The sequence below is a fragment of the Pelophylax lessonae genome, assembly GCF_965119305.1.
Source record: "Pelophylax lessonae genome assembly, chromosome: 2".
NCBI lineage: Eukaryota > Metazoa > Chordata > Amphibia > Anura > Ranidae > Pelophylax > Pelophylax lessonae.
Window position 1 is genome coordinate 640849393 of NC_138769.1, and position 27002 is coordinate 640876394.

General features: G+C 44.8%; 1 protein-coding gene across 1 annotated transcript in view; it reads left to right on the forward strand.

Moving 5' to 3' along the window:
* The first annotated feature begins 405 nt into the window (after positions 1–405).
* Positions 406–27002, forward strand: part of PDS5B (PDS5 cohesin associated factor B) — a 354701-nt gene continuing 328104 nt past the window's right edge. The window contains exon 1 of the mRNA XM_082246014.1: positions 406–575. The gene's annotated coding sequence lies outside the window, so the exon portion shown is untranslated. The remainder of the gene's footprint in view (positions 576–27002) is intronic.

Here is a 27002-nt window from a genome sequence, read left to right on the forward strand (position 1 = left end):
ATATCCCCCCTCAGCAGGGCATAGTCTCTCATATCCCCCCCCCCCCCCCTCTGCAGTGCAAAGTCTCTCATATCCCCCCTTTGCAGTGCATAGTCTCTCATATCCCCCCCTCTGCAGCAAAAAGTCTCTCATACCCCCCCCCCCCCCTGTGCAGGGCATAGCCTCTCATATCCCCCCTCTGCAGGGTAAAGTCTCTCATATCCCCCCTCAGCAGGAGAAAACCTTTATGATAGGTTTAGCAGTGCAGAGAACAGGTATGAGTGGCAGGCAGGAGCAGTCTCTGTGGCTCCTCCGCTGTCCCTATTCTCCGGAGGTCGTAGAGGGGCTGCCTATCAGCAGGTGATGTCACCGAGAGGCGTGGCCTGGCTCTCGCACTGCTGGCCGCACGGTGGCGCTCCTCGCCCGTTCTGTGCAGCAGGTCTCGCTGTTCCCACAGCCGCTTCCATTGGAGCCGCTGGTGACAAATTGGCGCCATTTTGAAGCTCGGGGAAGGCGACACGGTGCGGGTGTCACGGGCGGGGAAGAGCCGGTGCGGACTACAAGAGAGCGCGACTGACGCCTGCTGTTGAGAGAAGGTGAGAGGCATCAGCAGCCGGGCGGCCTCCGGGTTTTCCTGGTGAAGAGGGACCCCGGGGGGAGCGGCCCCTCAGCCTGCCTGTGTCCGGAGCTCTCTGTCATTGCCAAGGCTGGGGAGCCCGGAGGGGATCGCTCCTATGTAGCCGGCCCAGCTCTCTATGGAGCAGTGACCCCATCCTCTGCTGTACACACAGCCGGCCACACATCACCCTTCCCTGAGCCCCGTTATAGAGCACAATGCATTCCTCCACAGAACTGTGCGGCGGGAGGGGGGCTACCCATAGCAACCGGGGAATATGGTTGTCATGGTCACCACTGCCACGGTTTATATTGGAGGGGTCTTTTATCACATTGGGGTCTCCTGTACCCCCACAGGTACAGCGCAGGGTGTTCTGGAGAATGTGGTGACCAGTGTTCACAGGGAGGGGGCGCTGTGCTCCTGTTGTTCCCCATAGCAACCAGCCAGGTTTGTGATGGAGACATTGGTTGCTATGGGCGGCAGTTCTGCATCTGCTGCAGTTTTTTTTTTTTTAGTGTCTTAGCTTTTTTTTTTCTTCTTCTTCTTGACCCCCACCTTTCCATTGCCGAGCGCTTGGACCCCCCACCTTTTCCATTGCCGAGCGCTGGGGCCCCCACCTTTTCCATTGCCGAGCGCTGGGGCCCCCACCTTTTCCATTGCCGAGCGCTGGGGCCCCCACCTTTTCCATTGCCGAGCGCTGGGACCCCCCACCTTTTCCATTGCCGAGCGCTGGGACCCCCCACCTTTTCCATTGCCGAGCGCTGGGACCCCCCACCTTTTCCATTGCCGAGCGCTGGGACCCCCCACCTTTTCCATTGCCGAGCGCTGGGACTTCCACCTTTTCCATTGCCGAGCGCTGGGACTTCCACCTTTTCCATTGCCGAGCGCTGGGACTTCCACCTTTTCCATTGCCGAGCGCTGGGACCCCCCCGAGAGCTGGGACCCCCACCTTTTCCATTGCCGAGCGCTGGGACCCCCCACCTTTTCCATTGCTGAGCGCTGGGACCCCCACCTTTTCCATTGCCGAGCGCTGAGACCCCCCCTTTTCCGTTGTCGAGCGCTGAAATTCCTCCCCCCTTCCATTTTCAAGCGCTGGGACCTCCACTTCCATCCATTGCCAGCCGCTCCCCTCCCTTTTATTGACTGGCGTTGGGACCCCTCTTTCAATTGCCGAGCACTAGCACTCCCCCTTCTACTTCCAGTGGCGAGCACTGTTCCCCCCCCCCCCCCCCACTTTCAGTTGACGAGCACTGGCACTTCCCTTCTTCCAATGGCGAGTGCTGCCCCCCTTCAATTGCCATTCACGTACACCTCCCCCCTCCAATGTGAGTGCAATTGCCGAGCGCTGGGGTTCCACCTATACTAAGCAGTGGCACACCCCTCCCCCATATCTGAGCACTGGGTCCCCCTATTACAACATTTGCTCCATGCCTGCACTGGGGCCACCCCCATTACTGAATATTTCCGTAATGGAATGGCCTCTGCAGAGGCAAGGTCTAATAGTTCATTAAACCTAGATCTAAAGCACAACTGCTACTCCTAGCAACCAGCCAGTCAGCGTTCAGATTTGGTTTTTCATTTGACACCTGATTGATTGAAATGGAGGGGTATCAGTTTTTTTTTTTTTTTGTAATAGCTGTTTTTCATGGCTCCAGTTTTCATAAGAAATATGTGGACTTGATCAATGAAAACTTTGTGCACCCTCTCCCCCCCCCCCCCACACACACACACACAAAATGTACATTATTTTTTCATGTTGTACAGGCCCCTCACTTCTGGGGATCTCGCATATAAGAAGCCCCTTGTATACCCACATGAGGAGGCTTCATGGCAATATACAGGGAAAGGTGGCATGGTATGTCATCAGGAGCCAGCTGTCTTTTCCTGGTCCAGGATGATCCATACTCTCTAAGGTCTGTCATTTGGGTACTTGGCTCCTGATGACATCCAAGAGGATGATGGTGGCATAGCACCTGGTGTGCAGTGCCAAACCACAATAGAAAATCACTGGTTTTGCTAGGTGCGTGTGAATGTTTTTGTGGATACCATGGAAAAAAAGCTAAGAGGGGATTGAGGGAAAAAAAAATACACAGAGAAGTTCCTTAAGCAGGATTGGAAATCTTGTATTGACCAGTATGTTTTCTTGTTGTATTTGTGAAAAACTCCTGTGGTGCAACGATGGGTAGCAGCTCCAGTTTTGATAAATCTGTTTCTGTTTGCCTTCTCTAATTTTACTGTTTTTATTTTCCTTGAGCGAATATAAATTGGTCTCTATAGGGTGTTATTAAATGCCCCGGGAGAACACCTCTGTTAGGCTTTGGCAGCAGTGTGTGCTCATTTCTTGCTGCCCTTTTCATGTCACGCAGACACGAGGTGGGCTTCTACATTCCTTTTCATAAATTCCTTCTCTGTTTTTATGCTGCAATAACCTGCCACTTAAATGTATATGGATCATAATGGTGAACGTATATACAGTCCAATCATTTAGGAGAACGAGTGTCTTTGCTGTTACTGCCATTCATTCAGTGAATGTGAAACACATGGCTGAAAAATGCAGAGAGAATACCATTGACAATGATTTCCGAAAGCTTCTACAAGCATACTGGAGTGTTTCTGCAGACTGAACAGCAGATGAGATTTTATATTGGTCTACCTGTTTAGAAAATAAATGCTCATCGTCTCTATTAGGTCTCGGTGATGAGAGATATGCCAGGTTATGGTTGTTTATTACGCAGCAGTTGATTCCTTGGTGCCCTTTGTTAATGCCATTCTGATGTGGGGTGGGCTGCATTCTTTGGGCCAAGCTCGTATTGTTTATTATTATATCACCTGTGTGAGAGAAATGCATTGTGCTGTGCTTTCATGTCTTTTGGGATCTGTGTATTTCTGTCCGTCTTTGGTTCTGTCATTTCAGTTCTTCCCCTGAAGGGGTTCTCATGTACTGTGTTGTTAGCTCTGTGTCCTTTCACTTCGACCCCCCCCCCCCTCTCTTTTGGCTGATCAGTGTCAGAGATGGGAACTCCTGAAAGGTTTCTTCAGAGTTCATGTGTTGGACAAGACAACAGCTGACCTCTGATCTGTTGCTATTCATGGAGCTTTCATTCATTGTGTGAAGATTTAGTGTAGGTAATATGTACAGCTGATCAGTACTGTCATTTTCCCAAACTGTCCTCCACTTTCCTTATGAAACAAATATAATTGTATATGTTGCATTGAAATTAATAGAAGATTACACAAATCAAAGGAACTAGTGCATCTGAAAATGACAGCTAATGTTTAAAAACTTGCCCATCCTGTGCTTTTTATTTTATAAAGAAATTTTAGTATACTGTATGTGTATATATGATGTGTATATATAATACATTGTGTTTTATGTGTGATAGATATATAAAATCTCTATTATACACGGTATCTCATAAAAGTGAGTACACCCCTCACATTTTTGTAAATATTTTATTATATCTTTTTATGTGACAACACTGAAGAAATGACATTTTGCTACAATGTAAAGTAGTGAGTGTACAGCTTGTATATAACAGTGTAAATTTACTTTCCACTCAAAATAACTCACCACACAGCCATTAATGTCTAAACTGCTGGCAACAAAAGTGAGTACACCCCTAAGTGAAAATGTCCAAATTGGGCCCAATTAGCAATTTTCCCTCCTGGATGTCATCTGACTCATTAGTATTATAAGGTCTTAAATGTAAATGGGGAGCAGGTGTGTTAACTTTGGTGTTATCTCTCTCACTCTCTCATACTGGTCACTGGAAGTTCAACATGGCACCTCATGGCAAAGAACTCTCTAAAAATCTGTAAAAAAAATTGTTGCTCTACATAAAGATGGCCTAGGCTATAAGAAGTTAGCCAAGACCCTGAAACTGAGCTGAAGCACGGGGGCCAAGACCATAAAGCGGTTTAATAGGACAGATTCCACTCAGAACAGACCTCGCCATGGTTGACCAAAGAAGTTTGAGTGCACGTGCTCAGTGTCATAACCAGAGATTGTCTTTGGGAAATAGACATTTGAGTGCTGCCAGCATTGCTGCAGAGGTTGAAGGGGTGGGGGGGGGGTCAGCCTGTCAGTGCTCAGACCATACGCCACACACTGCATCAAATTGATCTGCATGGCTGTCGCCCCAGAAGGAAGCATTGTCTGAAGATAATGCCCAAGAAAGCCCGCAAACAGTTTGCTGAAGACAAGCAGACTAAGGACATGGATTACTGGAACCATGTCCTGTGATCTGATGAGACCAAGATAAACTTATTTGGTTCAGATGATGTCAAGCGTGTGTGGTTGCAACCAGGTGAGGAGTACAAAGACAAGAGTGTCTTGCCTACAGTCAACCATGGTGGTGGGAGTGTCATGGTCTGGGGCTGCATGAGTGCTGCCAGCACTGGGAAGCTACAGTTCATTGAGGGAACCATGAATGCCAACATGTACTGTGACATACTGAAGCAGAGCATGATCCCCTCCCTTCGGAGAGTGGGCCGCAGGGCAGTATTCCAATATGATAACAACCCCAAACACACCTCCTAGACGATCACTGCCTTGCTAAAGAAGCTGCGGGTAAATGTAATGGACTGGCCAAGCATGTCTCCAGACCTAAACCCTATTGAGCATCTGTAGGACATCCTCCAACAGAAGGTAGAAGGAGCGCAAGGTCTCTAACATCCACCAGCTCCGTGATGTTGTCGTGGAGGAGTGGGAGAGGACTCCATTGGCAACCTGTGAAGCTCTGGTGAACTACATGCCCAAGAGGGTTAAGGCAGTGCTCCCACTACCTGGTAAGATCCCCACACAGAGATCTACCTCACGTCCGGACCCCCCCCCCCTCTGGGACCTGTGTACCCCAGAAGACGGAGGGACCATTCAGAAAGCGCAGCAGGATACCGGCTGTGAAGCCTGAAGTTTTCACTTCCGGTTTCCCTTGCTTGCAATGCTGGCGCCTGCACCCAGAGCCGATGGACGAATTGGCTTGAGATACCTGGACAGTTAATTGTCCTTTTATATTAAAAGTATTTGTAGCTGCTAACATACTTCTTTTTTCCTCTCTAGATTGGAACTCCGCTTTAAGGGCCCTTTCACACTTATGTGATTTTCCTGCGTTTTTTTTCCTTGCAAGAAAAACTCAAGAAAGATGTTTCCTTTTAAATCCTATGGGACTTTTCACACCGCTACATTACAGATGCAGTGCATTTTGAAAAGTCCTGCATGCTGTATCTTTAGTGCGGTTTTAAAAGCTGCACCAAAAACGCAGATTTCCATTGAAATTAAATCTTGTCAAACGCTTTTGAGTCAAGTCCACTTTTCACAGGTGCAGGCAACCCAAAAAATGCAGCAGAAATGCACAGCAAACGCATCTGAAACACAGCAAATAGTGGTAAAACGCATGTCTTTTTACTGCTATTTTGCTACAGAGCAGTGTGAAAGTACCCTATGACTTTACATGGTCAGATATAGTCCGGTCCATAAATATTGGGACATCGACACAATTCTAATCTTTTTGGCTCTATAATGGATTTGAAACAAACAAGATGTGCTTTAACTGCCGACTTTCAGCTTTAATTTGAGGGTATTTACATCCAAATCAGGTGAAAGGTGTAGGAATTACAACAGTTTGTATATGTGCCTCCCACTTTTTTAGGGACCAAAAGTAATGGGACGATTGGCTGCTCAGCGGTTCCATGGCCAGGTGTGTGTTATTCCCTCATTATCCAATTTACAAGGAGCAGATAAAAGGTCCAGAGTTCATTTCAAGTGTGCTATTTGCATTTGGAATCTGTTGCTGTCAACTCTCAATATGGGATCCAAAGAGCTGTCACTATCGGTGAAGCAAGCAATCATTAGGCTGAAAAAAACAAGACAAACCCATCAGAGAGATAGCAAAAACATTAGGTGTGGAAAAATCAACTGTTTGGAACATCCTTAAAAATAAAGAACGCACCGGAGAGCTCAGCAACACCAAAAGACCGGGAAGACCACGGAAAACAACTGTGGTGGATGATCGAAGAATTCTTTCCCTGATGAAGAAAACGCCCTTCACAACAGTTGGCCAGATCAAGAACACTCTCCAGGAGGTAGGTGTATGTGTGTCAAAGTCAACAATAAAGAGAAGACTTCACCAGAGTGAATACAGAGGGTTCACCACAAGATGTAAAACATTGGTGAGCCTCAAAAACGGGAAGGCCAGATTAGAGTTTGCCAAACAACATCTAAAAAAGCCTTCACAGTTCTGGAACAACATCCTATGGACAGATGAGACCAAGATCAACTTGTACCAGAGTGATGGGAAGAGAAGAGTATGGAGAAGGAAAGGAACTGCTCATGATCCAAAGCATACCACCTCATCAGTGAAGCATGGTGGTGGTAGTGCCATGGCGTGGGCATGTATGGCTGCCAATGAAACTGATTCTCTTGTATTTATTGATGATATGACTGCTGATAAAAGCAGCGGGATGAATTCTGAAGTGTTTCGGGCAATATTATCTGCTTATATTCAGCCAAATGGTTCAGAACTCATTGGATGGCGCTTCACAGTGCAGATGAACAATGACCTGAAGCATACTGCGAAAGCAATCAAAGAGTTTTTTAAGGGAAAGAAGTGGAATGTTATGCAATGGCCAAGTCAATCACCTGACCTGAATCTGATTGAGCATGCATTTCACTTGCTGAAGACAAAACTGAAGGGAAAATGCCCCAAGAACAAGCAGGAACTGAAGACAGTTGCAGTAGAGGCCTGGCAGAGCATCACCAGGGATGAAACCCAGCGTCTGGTGATGTCTGAGTTCCTGACTTCAGGCTGTAATTGACTGCAAAGGATTTGCAACCAAGTATTAAAAAGTGAAAGTTTGATGTATGATTGTTAAATCTGCCCCATTACTTTTGGTCCCTTTAAAAAGTGGGAGGCACATATACAAACTGTTGTAATTCCTACACCGTTCACCTGATTTGGATGTAAATACCCTCAAATTAAAGCTGAAAGTCTACAATTAAAGCACATCTTGTCTGTTTTTCAAATCCATTATAGAGCCAAAAAGTTTAGAATTGTGTCGATGTCCCAATATTTATGGACCTGACATACAGCAGGCTTACAGGAGAAGCAATTACAAACCTTTCCAGTTCATCCCATGCTTAAAGAAAACCTCCTTAGAGAATGTCAGGAACTGGAAAAAAATGTATTCCTTCCAAATCTTTGATTTAAAGAGACAGTGGTCTTTGGGAGACGTGCTCTAGTTTGAGTGCCTCATTGTCCAAGGTTTCCAGGAAAACCGATTTTCTCATTTAGGGATGGAGGTTACAGACTTATTAAGGACGAAACCCCCCCCCCCCCCCCATGGATCAAAAAAACGGAAAGTTAGCTCAAACTCGCTTGGGAATCCAGTGTAGTCAGTTTTAAGCTGGCTACCATATGTGTAGCATGGTCTTTAACTCTTTCTCTGCCAGGTCTATACATTGTATGGACCTGACGGGGGGGGGTTACACATTTCCAGTGGCTAGCACCACTGGGACTGTGTGTATATCTGACAAGCTGACTCCTGCCTATCAGATGGAAGCAGTTTGTAGAAGGGCCCTTGGTTGCTTCCACACACCCCTGGTAATGGCAATCACCCCCACGCGTGTACCTCCACCATGTATCCTAGGCTCTGCTTGCCCATCTATGGGCCTGGGATAGCGGGTGGAACCACGTCCGCTTGCCTTGTTGCTGATCCAGAAAGCGACGTGTTTCTCACTGCACCATTCTGGTACACACACACACACACACACACACACACACGTGTGTATACACACACACACACACACACACACACACACACACACACACACACACACACACACACACACACACACACACACACACACACACACACACACACACACACACACACACACACACACACACACACACACACACACACACACACACACACACACACACACACACACACACACACACACACACACACACACACACACACACACACACACGTGTGTGTGTGTGTGTGTGTGTGTGTGTGTGTGTGTATATATATATATATATATATATATATATATATATATATATATATAAAATATATATATATAAATATAATTTTTTTTTTTTTTTTTGAGTCTGTAGAGGAAGACAGGATCAGTCTTTTTACACAATGCAGAGGATTAACCCCTTAGAATCCACCCTAAGGGGTATAACCAGCATGCTTTACTGCATATATACAGACTGATTTTACTTTTGAAGGTTTAGTAACACTTAATCATTCACCTGGGGTAGCATCTTTATTAACATAATGTTCCAAATTTCAATATGCCCCATCCACAGACCACGTTACCCACCACTACACATTTGTGGGGAGGAGACTTTGTCTTCTCAACATTAAAATAAGCTGGTTCTCAAGGCAGGTGTTTGGAAGCTATCGGTGGGTTATAGGGGGATGACAGGGGGTGGGGTGTTAGTAAGGTATTAGTGGGTTGGCAGGTGTGATCAGGATTACAGGGTTGGGGTGTTATCAAGGTTGCGGTGGGTTGCCAGTTGTGAGGAGGAGGATGGCATGGGGTGAGGTGTTAATGAGGTATTAGCGGGTTGCCAGGTGTGATGAGGCTGACAGTGGTTGGACTTTAACCACTTTACTACCAGTCACGTAACCTCTACGTCGGCTGACTTTGAGTGGTTATACCGGGATGATGCCTCTAGCTAGAGGCATCATCCCGGTACCGTTGTTTGAAGCCGACGGTCGGCTTTCCGTCGGTAACGATCGATGCGGCTCGGGAGCCGCTCGATCGTTACCCGGGGGGGCGGGAGGGGACGTCCCCCCCCTCCCGCCGCCTTCCGCGGCTTTGCTCGGGGCTACCGTCCCACCGGGAGCCCCGAGCACCCAGCCGGCACGTCCGCCGGCTGGATGGAGTCCCGATGAATGCCGGAAACGGCATCGATCGGGTCTCCGATGACGTAACCCGGAGGCGGCGTCCATGACGTCACTTCCGGGTTACTGTGCTGCAAAAGGCGGCAGATTTGAAAAACGGCTGTATGCAAAAATGCCGTTTTCGGCGTTTTGCATACAGGGAAGTGTAGTGGAGGGGTCTAGGGTCTTTTAGACCCTCGATCCCTCCATAAAGTGTACCTGTCACTACATATTGCTGTCACCAGGGATGTTTACATTGCTTGTGACAGCAATAAAAGTGATCAGATTTTTTTTAAAAACCTGTAATAAAGTTTAAAAAAAAAGAAAAAATAAAAAAAAAAAAAAAAAAAAAAAATTTAGCCGTCCCCGTCACCGTTAGCTCGCGCACAAAAAAAAACGTATACGCAAGTCGAGCCGCAAATGAAATCGCTGTTCAAACCACACATGTGAGGTATCGCCGCGATCGCCAGAGCGTGGGCAATAATTTAAAAAAAAGAGCTACACTCTAACTCTAAACTGGTAACCGTTAAATAAATTTAAAGCGTCGCAGATTGAGATCTCTATTGACCGTAGTTTGTCGCCATCCCACGGGGGGGGGCGCAATTTTAAACCGTAACATGTTTGGTATCTATTTACTCGGCGTGACATCATCTTTCACAATATACAAAAAAAATGGGCTAACTTTACTGTTTAGTATTTTTTAAATGCAGTGAAATGTGATTTTTCAAATTTTTTCCAAAAAAATGGCGTTTTAAAGACCGCTGCGCAAATACCGCGTGACAAAAAATTTTGCAATGACCGACATTTTATTCTCCAGAGTCTTTGCTAAAAAAATATATATAATGTTTGGGGGTTCTAAGTAGTTTTCTAGGAAAAAATACTGGTTTTATCTTGTGAACAAAAAGTGTCCGAAATAGGGCTGGGGCTAAAGTGGTTAAGGAAGGTTGCAGTGGGTTGCCAGGTGTGATGAGGGGGTGGGTGTTGAGGTATTAGTGGGGTTCCAGGTGTGATGAGGGTGGGGTGTTAGCAAGGTATTATTGGGTTGCCAGGTGTGATGAGGATGACGGGGTGGGTTGTTAGCAAGGTTGCAGTGGGGTGCCAGGTGTGATGAGGATGACGGGATAGAGAAAAAAGTAAAGGCACAGAGCGAAAAAAGAATCAAAATTATGAAAAAAAGAAAATCAAACACATTTTGGCATGGTCTGTATTATTTATGAATTTAGAAATTGGGAAATTTTATTTTTAAAAGTTTAGAAATATCCATTACCTCAATATGCACATCTGCAGGCTGTAACTGAAGCTGTTGAGAAGTCCAATAAAGAACACTGCAAAAAACATGTACAGTGGTGTTATCTCCTTTATGGAATCACTGCCTCTTGAAATCCACTATAGCCTGTGTCCTCGTGCTTTTGTGGGAGGCGGATAATCAATCATCCATCAATCAAGATGTGACATCCCAACCACTGTTCTATTTTTAGTTACTGGGTATGAAGGAGGGGGAAGGGACTGGGCTGTCATTTAGGATCTGTATACACACCCAAATGTGTGATTTTAATACCATGTGTCCTGAATAGCTCAGCTAAAACCAGGAAGCTTTCTCTCCAGCAATAGAGATCAACCTAAGCATGGGCAGCTCAACTACACTTACTGTTCTTTTCTGGACTTGCCCAGAGTGAACGTGTAGAAGTGGGAGGATCTGTGCATAAAGGATCTCACAGCCTTTTTACACAATGCAAAGGATTAATCCCTTAAGTTACACAGTGAGTGTAACAAGCATGCTACTCTACATATACAGACAGATTTTACTGTTGTGGGTTTAGTAACACTTTAATCTATGAAGGAAAAGTATGGCATCCAGCGTTAAAGGAGCTAGCCCTTTCAGCACGGCTTCTGGTAGACACTTAAGAAAAGGGGCCTCTTAGTCAAAAACACTTTTCAAAGTTTTTACATCTGCATCTGTCATCTGTTTTTGTTTTTTAAACTGATCAAAGCTCTGTTTGTTTTTCTTCAGTTTTTAAAAAAAAAAAAAAAAAAACACAATTGGACGAAAAAACAAATGTAAACTGACAAATGGTCAGTTTTTCATCCATTTTTGCATTGGTAGTGGATGTAAAAAAAAACGGATGAGCACTAATGGAAAAACTGACGAAATACTTCATCCATTTTTGACGTGACTGAACCGATTAAATGAACGGGCCGGCCTGCATGTGTGAAAGGGACCTAAAAATCCAAGTAGCTGCTGTATTATTTATTTATTTTCAGTAGGGATGCACCGAATAATCGGCGGCCGAACATTATTCGGCCGAAAATAGAAAAAATAGCACTTTCGGTGTTCGGCCGAATAAGTCAAAAGGCCGAATAATTTTGTGCCAAATAATAGGGCTGAACGATAGTCGATATGATATTGACTATCGTTCTGTGGCCGTAGGCAATAATCATATCGCCGAGGTCACAATATTTACATAGGCAGGGGGAAGGGACTCGGAGGACAGGAGGACTCACAGACTTCCGTGTTAGGCAGGGGAAGCCGGGACACTTCAGCGGTGAGCATACATACATTACTCACTCGTGCACTGCAGCCCGCCCCACACATTCAGTGAGTCTTACTCTCCTCCCTAGTTTTTTCAATGGCACATTCAGGAAGCCAATCACGCTGTGATTAGCTGCACAGCGAACCAATCACGCGTGCCTGCACACCTGATTGGTTCCGCTGTGCCGCTACTCACGGCGTGATTGGCTTCCTGAATGTGCCATTGAAAAAACTAGGGAGGAGAGTAAGACTCACTGAATGTGTGGGGCGGGCTGCAGTGCACGAGTGAGTAATGTATGTATGTGGCTGTGCTCCTTTCCAGGCTACTACTAGTCCACCTCCAGCCTCCTACTACCACCACTATGAGAGACTGTCTGTCACTGTATAATCTGATCGAGTCCACACTGACACTGACTGACTGTCACTGAGTAATTGATGTTACCACATTAACCCTGACCTGCCCAGTGCCCTGTATCTGCAATTAAAATTTACAAGGCTGCCTGTATGCTTCCTGATTTCCATTCCCAGCATCCTTCCCAATCCCTACAGTGTCACTAACATTAACCCTATGGTACAAGGCTGCAGTGTGCACTGAATCCCATTCCCTACAGTAACATTTAGGGAGAGAGAGAGACATGAGAGGACAAGAGAGAGAGAGAGAGGACAAGAGAGAGAGAGAGAGAGACGAGAGAGGACAAAAAATTGGCAAAATAAATGGAAAAAATGCAAAACACCGCGTTCGGTATTCGGCCTTCGGCCAAACATTTTATTATTATTCGGCTTCGGCTTAGGCCAAGAATTTCATTTCGGTGCATCCCTAATTTTCAGATATCTGGTTAGCAGATGTACCTCTAGTCAAAAGATTTGACAGCCATTTCAAGGAAGAAAAGATCCCTTAAAATTAGATTCTATGATGAGATGAGATGAAATTTTGAATTCTCATTAAAACACCCAATATTAAATACAGTGGTATTGGGAGCCTTGGTCTCTGCAAGAAGAGTTCGAGAAATTCCAGCCCTATCAGTGGCGAAACATATTGCATCATACTCATGGACAAAGTAGTTCTTTCACTAGAACCGACTTTCCTGAGTCCACTTGCTTGTCTGATATATCCAAATCACTGGTTTTTAGAAACGTGACTCATAGTACACTTAGTAGTACCAATGAAAGTTCAGAGGTGCAGATTTAGCCCTCCCCTTTTTTTTTTTTTTTTTTTTTTTTTTTGGTTCCTGGACAGGCCATTTACAGAGGTGATATAACCAATACAAGTATGAGGTGTGCTAAAGAGACGTTGACATGTTTTTTTTTTATACTCCATTGGACACATCCTTAATGGAAATTTATCCTAAATACATCTATATTTTCATCTGACGAGGTTTCACAATCTGGCAACCAAGATATTGTACCAAACAAATTTTGATTAGTTAGAGACCAAATATGGATATTATGTATACATCTCTTAGGTTGAATGTGTTCTATCAGTCTTCTGGACCTTTTTAGTATGGGTGTGTTCAGTGTCGAATTGGTATCTTCCCATACATTGCCATAGGTAGTACGTACAGTTGAAGTTTCAAGTCACTCTTCTCTTGTTGGTCACAGGAATGCACTTGCTTATGTCTTCTTTTATCCATAATCAGCCAATCGCGCAGCTGACGAGGCCAAGCCCCTTCAGGCCTTAAAAGGATCACAAAAATATTGTCAGGATCCACCCTGCCATCTGATATCTGGCTCCACCTGTCAGTACACAGCTGAGAGCCTGAGCCAGCTGTGCCCACCCTCTCCTGTGTACAGCATTCCAGTGAGCACTGCAGGAGCAGAGTGGCGAGTGGTAACTGACAGCCAGTGCTCTGAGCAGATCGAGAACTAAGAGATCGGCGGCCATGTGATTGCTCAGCTCTCAGGCTTAGAGCTGATGCTACAGCATGAAGGTGAGTATGTAGGTTTATTTTTTATTATTTTACAAACCCCAAACTTCTTTAGGCTGGCTCTGTTCTGACACCTTTTCTGGTTGCCCACCCCAGACATGAGATTTAAATCCTTTTTTTTTGTCAGACTTGTACGTTTTGGAGAAATAAAGGTAGCATGGTGTTTAGTATGACTTACGCATTCTTTACACATAATTTGGGGGCCATCAGACCCCCTCCTTATCATAGCTATAGATCTACAGTGGGTATAGAAAATAATCACCCCCCCCCCCTTTAAAACAAGACATCACAGTCTTAAATGAAGACAAGCGGTTTTTGTTCCAGCTGTATTTACTGTATTTTACACTAACATGTCAGAAAAAAAATAAAATTCAAATACCGAATTACTTAGTTGAAAAAAAAGTTCACCCATTGTGTCAGTGTTTTGTTGAACCACCCTGTGCTTTAAATACAGCCTTTAGTCTGTTGGGATATGTCTCTACTAACTTTGCACATCTAGACCAGTGTTTCTCAACTCCGGTCCTCAGGGCACACTAACAGGCCAGATTTTAAGTATTACCTTGGGGAGATGCAGACTAGAATACTGCAATCAGTGAGCCGCAAATTATATCACCTGTGATGTAGGGCTGCAACTAACGATTAATTTGTATGTCGACTAATCTATCGATTATTTTTACGATTAGTCGACTAATCTAACGATTATTTAAATTTTTTCTTTTTTTGCTTAATCTAGTGTTCTTTCTTTGATTAGTTAAATAATCCTTTGAATAACTTTACAAAAAATGATACGTACAACTTCTAATATAATATTTCAACTTTTATTAAAGTTTTTCCAAAAAATACTTCAATGTGGTTGAAGTTTCAGTGGCAAAAATAAAATGTAAACAACACTTTAACATCAGGCAGGAATAATGCCATTAATTCAAAACCAAAAGCATTCAAAATGCCATATAAATTATAAAGCACTGCAGTGCTCAACAACACTAACTTGTGCAACTGTGCAAAAATACAAGAGACACATAAAGTGCCAAACACTTTAGGGCATCAGGCATGAAAAATGCCATATCTGCCTAACACTTTAACTTCTTTAAACTACAAGTCAGCTCTCTGCCTTCAGGTAATCTTTTGCTGTATTGGCCATTACTTTTGCACAGTGTTGAGCAGTGCTTTTGTTGGACTAGTTGGCTCCTTTAAAACTTGGTTACTTTTTAGGTATGTTTTCCATATACAGTGTTTGACCAGTATTTTTTTGGTGTGTGTGTTACTTGTAAATGTAAAACATACCTAAAAACTAACATAGTTTTAAAGGAGCCAAGTCCAACAAAAAGCAAGCACCGCTCAACACTGTGCAAATTATAATGGCCAATACTGAGGAAAGATTACCTGAAGGCAGCCAACAGCCATCTTGTAGTTTAAAGAAGTCCAACAATACAACCCAAGAGAGTGCAACAGGTACAGGTTGGGGGCCTGTACCTATAATATAGCATTGCAATGGAGGAAGGTTAGCATATCGACATGCTCTGCAGTTAGGCTTGCTCTTTTTTTAGTCACAATGTTGCCAGCAACTGAGAAAAGCCTTTCAGATGGGGTTGATGTTGCAGGCACACACAAGTAACTCTTTGCCAGCATGGCCAAGATGGGAAACCTCCCTTCATTTTCCTTCCACCATTTCAGTGGATTGTCTTCCTTTGGAATGGCCTGCTCACTAAAGTACATGTGTATCTCATTCCTCACAACTTCACTGTGAATTTCTGGATCTTGGATTTGACCAGTGTCATCCTCACCATTACTGTGGTGTTCATCTGAATCTGAACCGAGCAAAGAGTCCAACATGGACACTTGCCTCTTTTCTGAAAGTTTCATGTCTGGACTCATTGCACTGGCTGACTGAACCTGTTCCTCACATTGACGTTGATGTGTTTGCTCTTCCTCATATCTTCTTTTCTCTTCAAGAGCAAGAGCTTGGACCTTGAGGTGAACTTTTAAACTATCCTCTGCTGCCAGGAATTTTAGCTTGCGGAATCTGGGGTCCAGGGCTGCTGCAATAAGACATAAATTTTCTCCTCCGTCATCTCTGAATTTAGTTTCCCTCTCCCATCTTGTGGTCATCTCCTGTGCAGCAACATTTTGCAAAGCCTTGACTGCCGCTGTCTCGTAAATTGTGCTCTGTATGGATTTCTGGAGGCCTTTTACCAAAGGAGGTAGCGGAACCAGTCACATAGGACTCTCCACTCAAGAAAACAGTAGCACACTCAAAGGGCTTCAAGACTTGTTCCACTTCCTCAAGTAAGCTCCACTGATCATGTTTTAAAACCAGGAAGGGCTTCCCTTGTGGTGTGACATCAGGATCAGAAAGTGTGGCAGTCACAGGCCACCTCTGTTCAAGCAGGCGACTGATCATGTGTAAAGTACTGTTCCATCTTACAGATACATCATTTATTAGTGCATGATCAGGGGTACCCATTTGTTGTTGCTTTGCTTTAAGCTTTGTAGTGGCCAGCTCACTTTTTTTAAAATGTTCCACAAGGCACTTCGCAGCCTTCAGTGTCTTGCTGATCTGGGGATCCCTCAGGGCATGGTTGACAACTGCAATGTATGACCAGCACACCTGAGAGAAGAGATGCCAGGATGCTTTTCTTCCAAAATACGCAGAGCAGCGACAACATTTGAAGCATTATCATGAACAACTGCAATTACATTGGCCATGGATATCTCAAACTTCTCAGCTGCTTTTTCCACCCAGTTAGCAATGTTTTCAGCTGTGTGGCGATCTTCAAGTGGCATAGTGGTCAGATTGTAGGATGTAAGCTTCCAGTCTTCATTAATGAAGTGGCATGTGACACCCAAGTATGCCTCTGTGGCAATACTGGTCCATGCGTCTGTGGTGAGAGCCATTTTGGATTTGACATCTTTGATTGACGCTTTCAATCTTTCAAAATTCTCCTCATATTTCCTCTCCATCAGCTTCGTGAAATGGGACCTGGAGGGAAGTGTGTATCCTGGGTAAAATGTGCTGATCATCTCACGAAATCCTTGACCGTCTACAATAGAAAGAGGTCTCATATCTTTTACAATCATCATGTTGAGTATGCTATTGGTAAGTGTAATGGCCACTTGGGGTGTGCAAGCAGTGACATCCTTTTTATGAAAGAAAAAATCCTGTACACAGCTTTGCCTCTTCCTGAGGAAAAACAATAATAATTAATAATAATAATTAATAACATTACCAATTTGCACATCTATGAATGCTCAGCCTCAACGCTAACAATATTAATTGAATTTTTCTAGTAGAAGTTTGAGATATCCATGGCCAATGTTGTAATTAATAATGCTGCAGAGTGCAGTGACAGTCAAAATAGCTCTCAGGTGTGCTGGTGGTCATGGTCAGATCATTGCACTTGTTGTCAATCATGACCTGTGGGATCCACAAGACAGACACTGAGGGCTGCAAATGCAAAATGCCTTGTAGTCCATTTAAGAAAAGTGAGCTGGGCTGGCCTAAGCAATCAGCTAGCAATGCAATGCATTAATTAATATTGTTGAAATTAGTAGTACTAGTACTTACAAAGATGGCTCGTCCTTTGTGGTCAGTGCGCCAGGATGCTTTCTTCTGAGGTGCTCGTGCATAGCAGTTGTGCTGCCGTGGTATGCCATTTCACTTTTGCAAAGGGAACAAAGGACCATTTTATTTGGCCTCTGCTGAAAGTATTCCCATACCCTTGACGACCGTGATCGGGCTCTCACTGCCTTTTGTACTGGAACTGTGCTGCTGGAACTGCTGCTGGAAGCCTTTTGTGGTACTGGTACTCTGCTGCTGGACGTGGAACTGCTGCTGCTGCTGGCTCTTTCTCCCCCAGGATCAGATGTTGCCATTACCGCTGCTATGTTCCGCTATTTCAATGCAACTCGCGCGAGATGCGTTTGACGTCACGTCACGTGTTGACGCATCGACGCTTTTCACGCACGTCGACAATTTTTTGTAGTAGACGCGTCGTGGCAGCCCTACTGTGATGTATTTCAGTTTCTTGCAAACCTGGCCTGTTAGTGTGCCCTGAGGACCGGAGTTGAGAAACACTGATCTAGACTTTGCAATATTTGCCTACTCTTATTTGCGGAACTGTTCAAGTTAAGTTAAATTTGATGGTGACTGTTTGTGGACTGCAGTCTTTAAGGCATTCCATAGCTTTTCAGTGGTTCTAAGTCTAAGCTCTGACTAAGCCACGCAAGGACATTCACCTGTCTCCTTCAACCACTATGTGGTAATTTTTTATGTGTGCTTTGTGTCATGTTGAAAGATAATCCTTCTTCCCATTGACAACTTTCCGGCAGAGGGTAGAAGATTTTCCTCAATATTTTGATGGTATTTTGCCCCATACATTTTTCCTTCTATTTTGGCAAGCGCTCCAGTCCCTGCTGCAGAGAAACACCCCCATAACAGGAGGTCACCACCTCCGTGCTTTACTGTAGGAATGGTGTTATTTGGATGGTGAGCTGTATTGGATTTCCGCCAGACATATAATTTAGTGCTGAGGCTGAAAAATTCAATTTGCATCTCAAATAAATTAGTTAGGGGCAGTCCGGGTCAGATGAAAATCTGAGAACTTCGGACTGCAACCTTACCAAAATTGGGATTTTCTAGGGCTGTGATATGCTCCGTAGACTTACAAGCACATGGAAAACTCCATATATAAAAAGTATAACCAGTTTATTGAAATCCAAACAACAGATACATTAAAAATGGTAGGAAAAAAATATTACAAATTAGACATTGGCAAAAAGAGAGCAGTGGTATAGATCACAGGTCCTACATGTTTTGCCGAGGTATGACTCCTCATGTAGCGGCATCTTCAGGGACCAATTCCTTGTAACCCATCACCGATTCTGAATAGAGATACAAGATACAAAGACACACATAGGGAAAATAGGAAGTGATATGCACAAACCTACAAAGCTGTTGGGCACAGCACATACAGTCTCCTCCGTGTATACTCCTATTTGCACTCATAAACACAGCTTACCATTTATTTCAATAATCATTTAATGTAACATCTGCTGAAAGAGAGAAATGGTGTCCCAGGGTGAAAAGGCACGATTCTGATGCTGACCCGGTGAAGCCAGATGGTAAGATCCAGTGTAGCCGGGGTACCCAATAGGATTGGTGGACACTGGACCGGGCCTCGATCCGCAGCTAGAGTGCTTGGACCCAGGGGGTATGGAATACCTGGAGTATCTAGATACAGATTAAGAAAAAAGGGAGGAGGGGGGCACAAATATGTATGTGCCCTTGTCAGCAAATAATTATGCACATATTAAAAAAATCTCTCTGGAAAGGAACAAGGAGAAGGGTGCAAGGCCACCACCAGCGGCTACATCATGTTCCAGCATAGTCTCAAAATGAGAGCTGAAGGGGAAAGGACAGACTAAACCGTGAAGAACACCACCAGGCAAGAAGTGACCACATAGAAGGGGTTAATAACAGCCAAGTAGTACTCCAGCACACAAGCTCCAAAGAACCCAGATAGTCAAAGATAAATACATAAGGATGTACAATCAAAAAGCTGAGTGCAGCGCAAGCAACAGTCTCACCTATTGATGTGACAGACTTCTCACAGAAAAGATGGTGTTTTCTTGTCCGTGGTCCGGTGTGCAGAGGGAGCCATGTACGGCTTCCTGCTCCGCTGCAAACCTATATGTAGGCCCATCCCACCGGAAGTGACGCGGCCAAAAGCCGGCCTCTGTATGTCACTTCCGGTGCGGGCGCCATATTGCGGTCAACAACCAGATTGCACCGCAAACAAGGCGGGCATGTGATGGCCACCTATAAGTCTGCACATGGCGGACACGGGGGAAACAAAGGGGAAAGGTTGGAACGCTCACCCTACCCCGGCTTGGTGCCCGAGTGTCCACCAGAGAAGGGCAAAGCAGGGGATCATGTCAAAAGCCGCCATGGGACAAAAAATCTCAGTCAGCACAATGTTTTACAATTTATGAAGAGTTTCTAAACCTATCAATATAACAAATCACAAAAATCCAATTCAGTACACATATATTATCAAAAGACATACTATTTAATACACATCTAAAACAAGCCTAAATTTGTGAGTAGGTAGTACCTGGGATGAAAAAAAAAAAAACCCCAAACCACAACGTGGCCAACTTATTCTAGAATTGGCTTAAAAGATAAGGCTGTATTTAAGCCAGGGGATTGTGTGGCTTGCAACCGATAAATCCACTTGGATTCACACTTTAAAATGGAATTGTCAAAATTGCTCCCTGTAGGGTTGGGCTTAATTGCTTCCAATACTGAGAATTCAATCGTATAGGGGTCAAAACTGTGATTAAGACCACCATGCTTACAGATGGGGGTGTACAACAGACTGGCGTTGATTTAATAAAGGTGATCCTGTATGCGGCGAGAGAGAGGCTTCTTGGTCTTGCTGACCTAAAAGGAACCCCAGACACAGCTAGCCAGTTATACAACCCCCTCCGTACAACAAGTGGCATGAAAACGGGGGTTTGAGGATGCCTCCACGTGGGAGGGGAAGCGAATGTCCCTCCCTTACCCAAGGGCATTGTGCACAATTCCCACACTGATAGGTACCATCTGACCACAACCTCTTTTTTCCATGTAGCCTTAATTCCAAATTTGCAGTGGCTGAAAAAAAGCAGAGCTGTGAACGTGTCCCATAGGAAACCTTGTTAAATGAACTGTAGTGCGTGTCTTTAAAAAGCACCAAAAAACGCATGGGTGTGAACCAGGCCTAGGACGTTTAGTAGCAACAGCCATAATCTTATCACCTGTCATAATGCTAATCTTCCCTGCACACAGTCTTAAAAAAAAAAAAAAAAAATCACTTTAAACAACAAAGTTGTTATACTTGTGTAATGGTCTTGCGCAGAGCAGCCCTGATTCCCCTCTTTAGGGGTCCACCACCGACACTTCTTGCTCCTCCTGCCTTCAGAATGCCCCTATAGCATGGTAAAAAAAAAAAACTTCTGCCTTTTTAGAACCACTCTTCCTGCCCAGGACTACATGTCCCATAAAGGGAATTGCTCTTCACAAGTTCTCATGCACTTACTGACATGTATGTATGGTGTACTGAGCTGTATGTGTGCTTCATTGTATTTCCTGATATGTAAACAAAAAAAAGGAATTCTATATGCAAGTCAATTAGCCAGCTGACCGATTAATCGATTTTGAAAATAGTTGACAACTATTTTCATAATCGATTAGTTGTTTCAGCCCTAGAGTTGAATGATGAAAGCAAGAATTTATCAAAAACATTGGCACCTTAAGAACATTGTGACCACAAATGCGGGAAGAATCCCAGAGGTAAGAAAAGCAGGGATTAAAGCAAATGCCAAGCAAGACTGACTGCTGAGACATCATAGGTCAAAGTGTGGCAAACGTGGCACTGCCAGCAAATTATATATAAGCAGAGAGATCTGTAAACACTGGACCAATTAAAAGGCAGTATTGGGGGGATTATATTTAGCATGAAGAGGGGAAAAGATGAGCAAGGATGCAGACAAAGGTCGGGCACTCTCTCCTGGGGGGAGTGAGAAGGGCCAGAAAAGAGTTACTGAGGGAGAGAGTTCATTCATGTACACGTCAGTGAAGACAGTGTTGCCACGGTTGCCAGGTGTCCTGAAAGGTCTCTTTTGTGTTTCACAGAGTGACTGTGAGGTCCTCCATGTCCCTAAGTTCTTGTTGACCAAAGGGGCAGCTTGCAAATCCACACAAGTTAGTTGTTTAATTATACCGATTTACTTCTCACCAAAACGGCTGGTGCTTCGGCATTGCTAGAAAATGTGAAGAAAAGTGACACTCTGTTCCACACCACCAGCAGACACCAAGGATCTGAGGCAAAATGCGGTTGAAATTGGTAGGAACCTGATACCATTGGGTGAGAAGTTTATAATTGCTTTCGTGAACCCTGGTGGCCATAGATGAGCATAATTTAGAACTTTGTTCCTTTGTGCCATTCTGAAGGATACTCCCAAGTCAGTTACCTATTTAGGCTGAGTTCACATGTGCAAATTGGATGCATTTTTTTCACCGCATCCAATTTGCTTGCCATGCGAGTGTTAGCCGCTCTCAATGGAGCCGGTTCACACATGTCTGGGGCGGATGCAATGGTAATTCCAAAAGGGTCCTGTGTTTTTTGGGTCCGGTTCAGGTGAGAATTCAGGTAAAAATTTGAACCCGAACAACTGAACCTGTGAACAGGAACGCACTGGACCCCAGGCTGGAAACCACGGCAGCACAAATCTGATCCCAGCCTAAGAAAAAAGGAGGGGAGTAGTCGACATCTGGGTGGACCAGAGAAGAGTAAATTTAAAGAGACTATGATGAACTGTTTTTTGCCCTCGTGGCACAGGATTTCAAAGGATGTTAATGAACAGTTGATACCTGCCATGCGTCAGAATGTTCTGAGGTATGATCGGAGCTGAATGCCTCCCCAAAAGTCAAGAGGGGGGTACACAAGCCAGGTAAGGTCAGTCGACATCAGGGTCCCATCTAAAGACAGGAAGTACGACAAGTGTATGTACTCGCAAAATAAGAAATGGAAAAATTGCTTATTGTGAAGTCTTGGGACAAAGTCGGGATTGCCTAATATGGGGACCAAAGGGAATGAGACCAGGGACATAGATGTACTGCAAAACTCTTCTTTAGAGGCCCATGAAGTGCTTCTGAAAGTGGTGTGCATTTCGAGAGGCCAACCAGGACCAACTCAAAGCAGTGTCCTAGAAGTCCCTACGTTTTATGGCAATTCAGGGGGGAGGAGCTGGTGACATCACACCAACCGGAAGTGAGTGGAATCTGGAATGCCATTTTTTTTTGGTGAAACCCACATAGGTACAAAGAGGTAAAGCTGCATAAAATAGGAAACCTACAGGCAATTTTTATTAATCCATTATGTGAGTGAAGTTTTAAACTTTTAAAATACAGCTTAATAAGAAGAGAGTACTATGAGTATTATTCTTTTCTGGGTCACATACGGGAGAACAAGTTAGGTTGGCAACGGATTGTTATCCTAACACCTAGACTAACCAGGAGCGATTCTTATGCTGGCCATACACGTACAGAATTTCGGCCGTTTGCAGACTGAACGATTATTCTTCGGTCGAAAGCGAATTGGCCACTAACTTACAGAATAAACTGTTTTACATAATCGTTTTCATGATCATAATGATCGTTTGATAACATGCACAATATGAGTCAGAATATTATTTTCGATTCAATTTTACCATACACATAAAAACTTTCGTAGAAATGATAAAAAGTTTTCGCTATGGATCCATCGACATTAGCCAGGCACACGATCGAAATCGTCGGTAAACTTGTGTTCACTAACGGCCCGATTTTCGAACGATCTTTCCCAAAACGACCATTTTCGGCCGAAATTCTGTGCGTGTATGGCCAGCATTACAGAGGAACACCGTAACCCTGTGATAAAGGGACAACGTGTGGTTGACCTGATATACATTGGGTCCATCTTGTGAGGTTAGAGCGGTAGAATACTTTTGATGGGATAGGAGCACTACATATACCAGCAATCCTAAGCACTCACCGGTGGAAAAGACCATATATATAATAAAAGAACTATTCACCATAGAGGAAAAGATTGATTTAACCACTTAAGGACCAGGCCTATTTCTGACACTTGTTTACAGTATTTCTCTTTCGTTCATTGAGGCCTGGTATTCATAACCATTAGGTTATACTGCCCTCTACAGGAATAGGACACTAGGCAGAAAAAAAATTCTTGCTACACCTATGGGGTGTATACACCCTCTCTCTCCTATAGCCACTCAGTTTTTTTTTTTTTTTTTTTACTTCCTAGTCTGGATCTAGTTCCTTGCTTAGGGTCTTTGGTCCTGGCAAAATTTTTAGAAATTTTTTTTTCCTCCTGGATTTTTCCTGTGAGATCTACAATCAACTGCCGGTCTGGACGATAGGCTAGATAATCTAGATCCTGTGGTCACCCCAGTCTGGCCAGCGAGCGCGCACAGACCTCAGCTCTGTGCTAGGTTGGCTGTGACATAGTCCCACTGGACGGGGCTGGCTTGCGAGTTAAACGCCTCGTGAAGTCACATACGACCAGGTCTCGTCCGAGTCGCAGCGTTGCTCTTGGCCGACAGCCCCCCCCATTTTGATAGTGAGTACTTCTGTCTGGAGTGGTGCCTGCCTTGTTCCTGGTATGGTGAGTAGCTGTCCCCCCCTCTCCCCCAGGAGAGTTTTGGGGTGGACGTGGACCCCTTCTTAAGACGGTCGGACCCCTGGATTCCCCTCCTTTCCGCAGTCACCCTCCTTGCCGAGTCCCTCATCCTGTGCGGTGGGGGGCTGGTGTGCGCCATCGGTGACCAGAAGATCGACTGTGCGGTGGGGGGGGTTGTACCTGGTTAGGGCTCCTGCCAGGGCCCCCTTCCCTGCCTGGCTCTGTCCTTGGCTTGGTCACACAATCCTGTGTCCCTATATGCCTCATGGGACCGCCATTTTGTTGTAGCCTGTGTGTGTCTATACATGGCGGCCATGTTTGTGTAGTCCGGTGGCCATTTGTCTGTGCTTTGCCTTTGAAAATAGTGGCTGCCTTTACAGTGGAGCCCCCTGGGTGACGATTTCGGTGGTGGGAGCCCCTCCTCATCCCCTGGTGCTGACTTCTGGATCATTTTACTTCCTGATTGCCGCACGTGTAGTGCAGATTATCCTGGTGGCTGCTGGTGCTCGTCTCTGCAGGTGGTGAGGCTGGTGGGGTCCTCTCCCTCTCTGAGTATCGCTTGGTGCTTTGTGCCTGGCGACCGTGTGGTGCTGCCACCGCAGTTGGGGTTGTCCCTTAGCAGTGTTTTACACTTTTTTGTGGGGTCCCCCTGGTGACCCACCTCTCTGAGGCTGCAGGGCACTCCGGGTCTCAACCATCCATCTACGCAATGACGGTGGTCCTGGAGTCCCTTGTGTCCCAAGTCGAGGTGGCTTGCAAGCGATGGGCTAGCAAAAAGCGCCCCCTACCTCGCCTGTCTCATCAGAACATAAATCTGATTCGGCCGCCGCAGACTTGGGTCACCCTGTTGAGTCTGCAACCAAGCGCCTGGATTCCTCTGATTACATAGTTGCATAGTTAGTGAGGTTGAAAAAAAGACATCAGTCCATCCAGTTCCACCTATGATGTGTGTGTGTGTGTGTTTGCTTTTAACCGTACATAGTATACCCCTTTATGTTGTGGTCTCCAAGGTGCCCATCTATTAGTATTTTGAAACTATTAATGCTCCCTGCTGATACGACTGCTTGTGGAAGAGAATTCTACATCCTTACCGCTCTTACAGTGAAGAACCCCTTATGCACTTTAAGGTTAAACCGCTTTTCCTCTAGTTTTAGTGAGTGGCCACGTGTCTTATTGTATCTCCTTTCTCTGAATAGTTTGTTCCTTATGCTAGGGTCACCAGTACAGTATTTGTACATTGATATCATATCCCCTCTCAATCGTCTCTTCTCCAGAGAGAATAGGTTCAGTGCTTGTAGTCTTTCCTCATAGCTGATGTCCTCCATTCCCCTAATTATTTTTGTTGCCCTTCTCTGGACTCTTTCCAGTTCCAGCACATCCTTCCTGAGGACCGGTGCCCAGAACTGGACAGCATACTCCAGATGTGGCCGGACCAGAGTCTTGTAGAGCGGGAGAATAATCTCTTCATTTCTGGAGTGAATCCCCTTTTTTATACATCCCAGTATTCTGTTGGCTTTGCTTGCAGCGGCTTGGCATTGCATGCCACTGCCAAGCCTGTTGTCTACTAGTACCCCCAGGTCCTTTTCCATCCTAGACTCACCCAGAGGTTCCTTCCCCCCTAGTGAGTAGCATGCTTTCTGGTTTCTGGCCCCCCAAGTGCATTAGTTTACATTTTTCAACATTAAACCTCATCTGCCATGTAGTTGCCCACCCCATTATTTTGTTCAGGTCCGCTTGCAAGGCTTCCACATCCTGCATAGAAGATATTGGCAAGCCTAGTTTAGAATCATCTGCAAATACTGACTAGATATCCCCTCCTCTAGATCATTTATGAATAAATTTAAACAGGATTGGTCCCAGGACAGAACCCTGGGGGACCCCACTTTCCACACCCGCCCAATCCGAGTACTCCCCATTAATCACCACCCTCTGCACTCTCCCCTGGAGCCAGTTCTCTATCCAGGTACTCACCTTATGGTCCATACCTACCTTCCTTATGCCCTGTACACACTATCAGATTATCTGAAGACTTTTGTCTTCAGATTTACCTTTTCTATGTAGTGCAAGGGCCTGCCGGATTGCATACAAATTGAAAGTGTTTAGGTTTGACCTCATATTATATGGTTTTGGTAAGTCTGCAGACAAAAGTCTTCAGATAATCTGATAGTGTGTACAGGGCATTAGTTTGTACAGTAAGCGTTTGTGGGGAACGGTGTCAAAGGCCTTTGCAAAGTCCAGATTACACCACATCCACAGGCTTTCCTTTATCTAGGTGGCAGCTCACTTCATCGTAGAAGGTTAATAGATTGGTTTGGCAAGAACGATTATTCATGAATCCATGCTGATTACTACTAATAATACCATTTTCATTACTAAAGTCTTGTATGTGGTCCCTTAACATCCCCTCCAAAATCTTGCAGACTACAGATGTTAGGTTGACTGGCCTATAGTTACCCGGGATACATCTCGGCCCCTTTTTAAATATTGGTACCACGTTGTTTTTTTTCCAATCAGCTGGCACCATACCCGTCTGCAATCTATCCTTAAAGATCAAGAATAATGGTCTGGCAATCCCCTGGCTGAGCTCTTTAAGAACCCTCGGGTGCAAGCCATCCGGTCCCGGGAATTTATTTATGTTAAGTTTCTATAGTTTAGTTTTAAGTCTATCTTCTGTTAGCCATGGCGGCACTTCCTGAGGTGTGTTGTTTAGTTCGGCCTTACAAGCTAGGTTCGTGTAGCCCCCAGATTCTTTTGTGAAGACCGAAGAGAAGAAATTATTTAACACTTCCGCCTTTTCTCTGTCCTCAGTGGCCATATTTCCTTTGTCATCT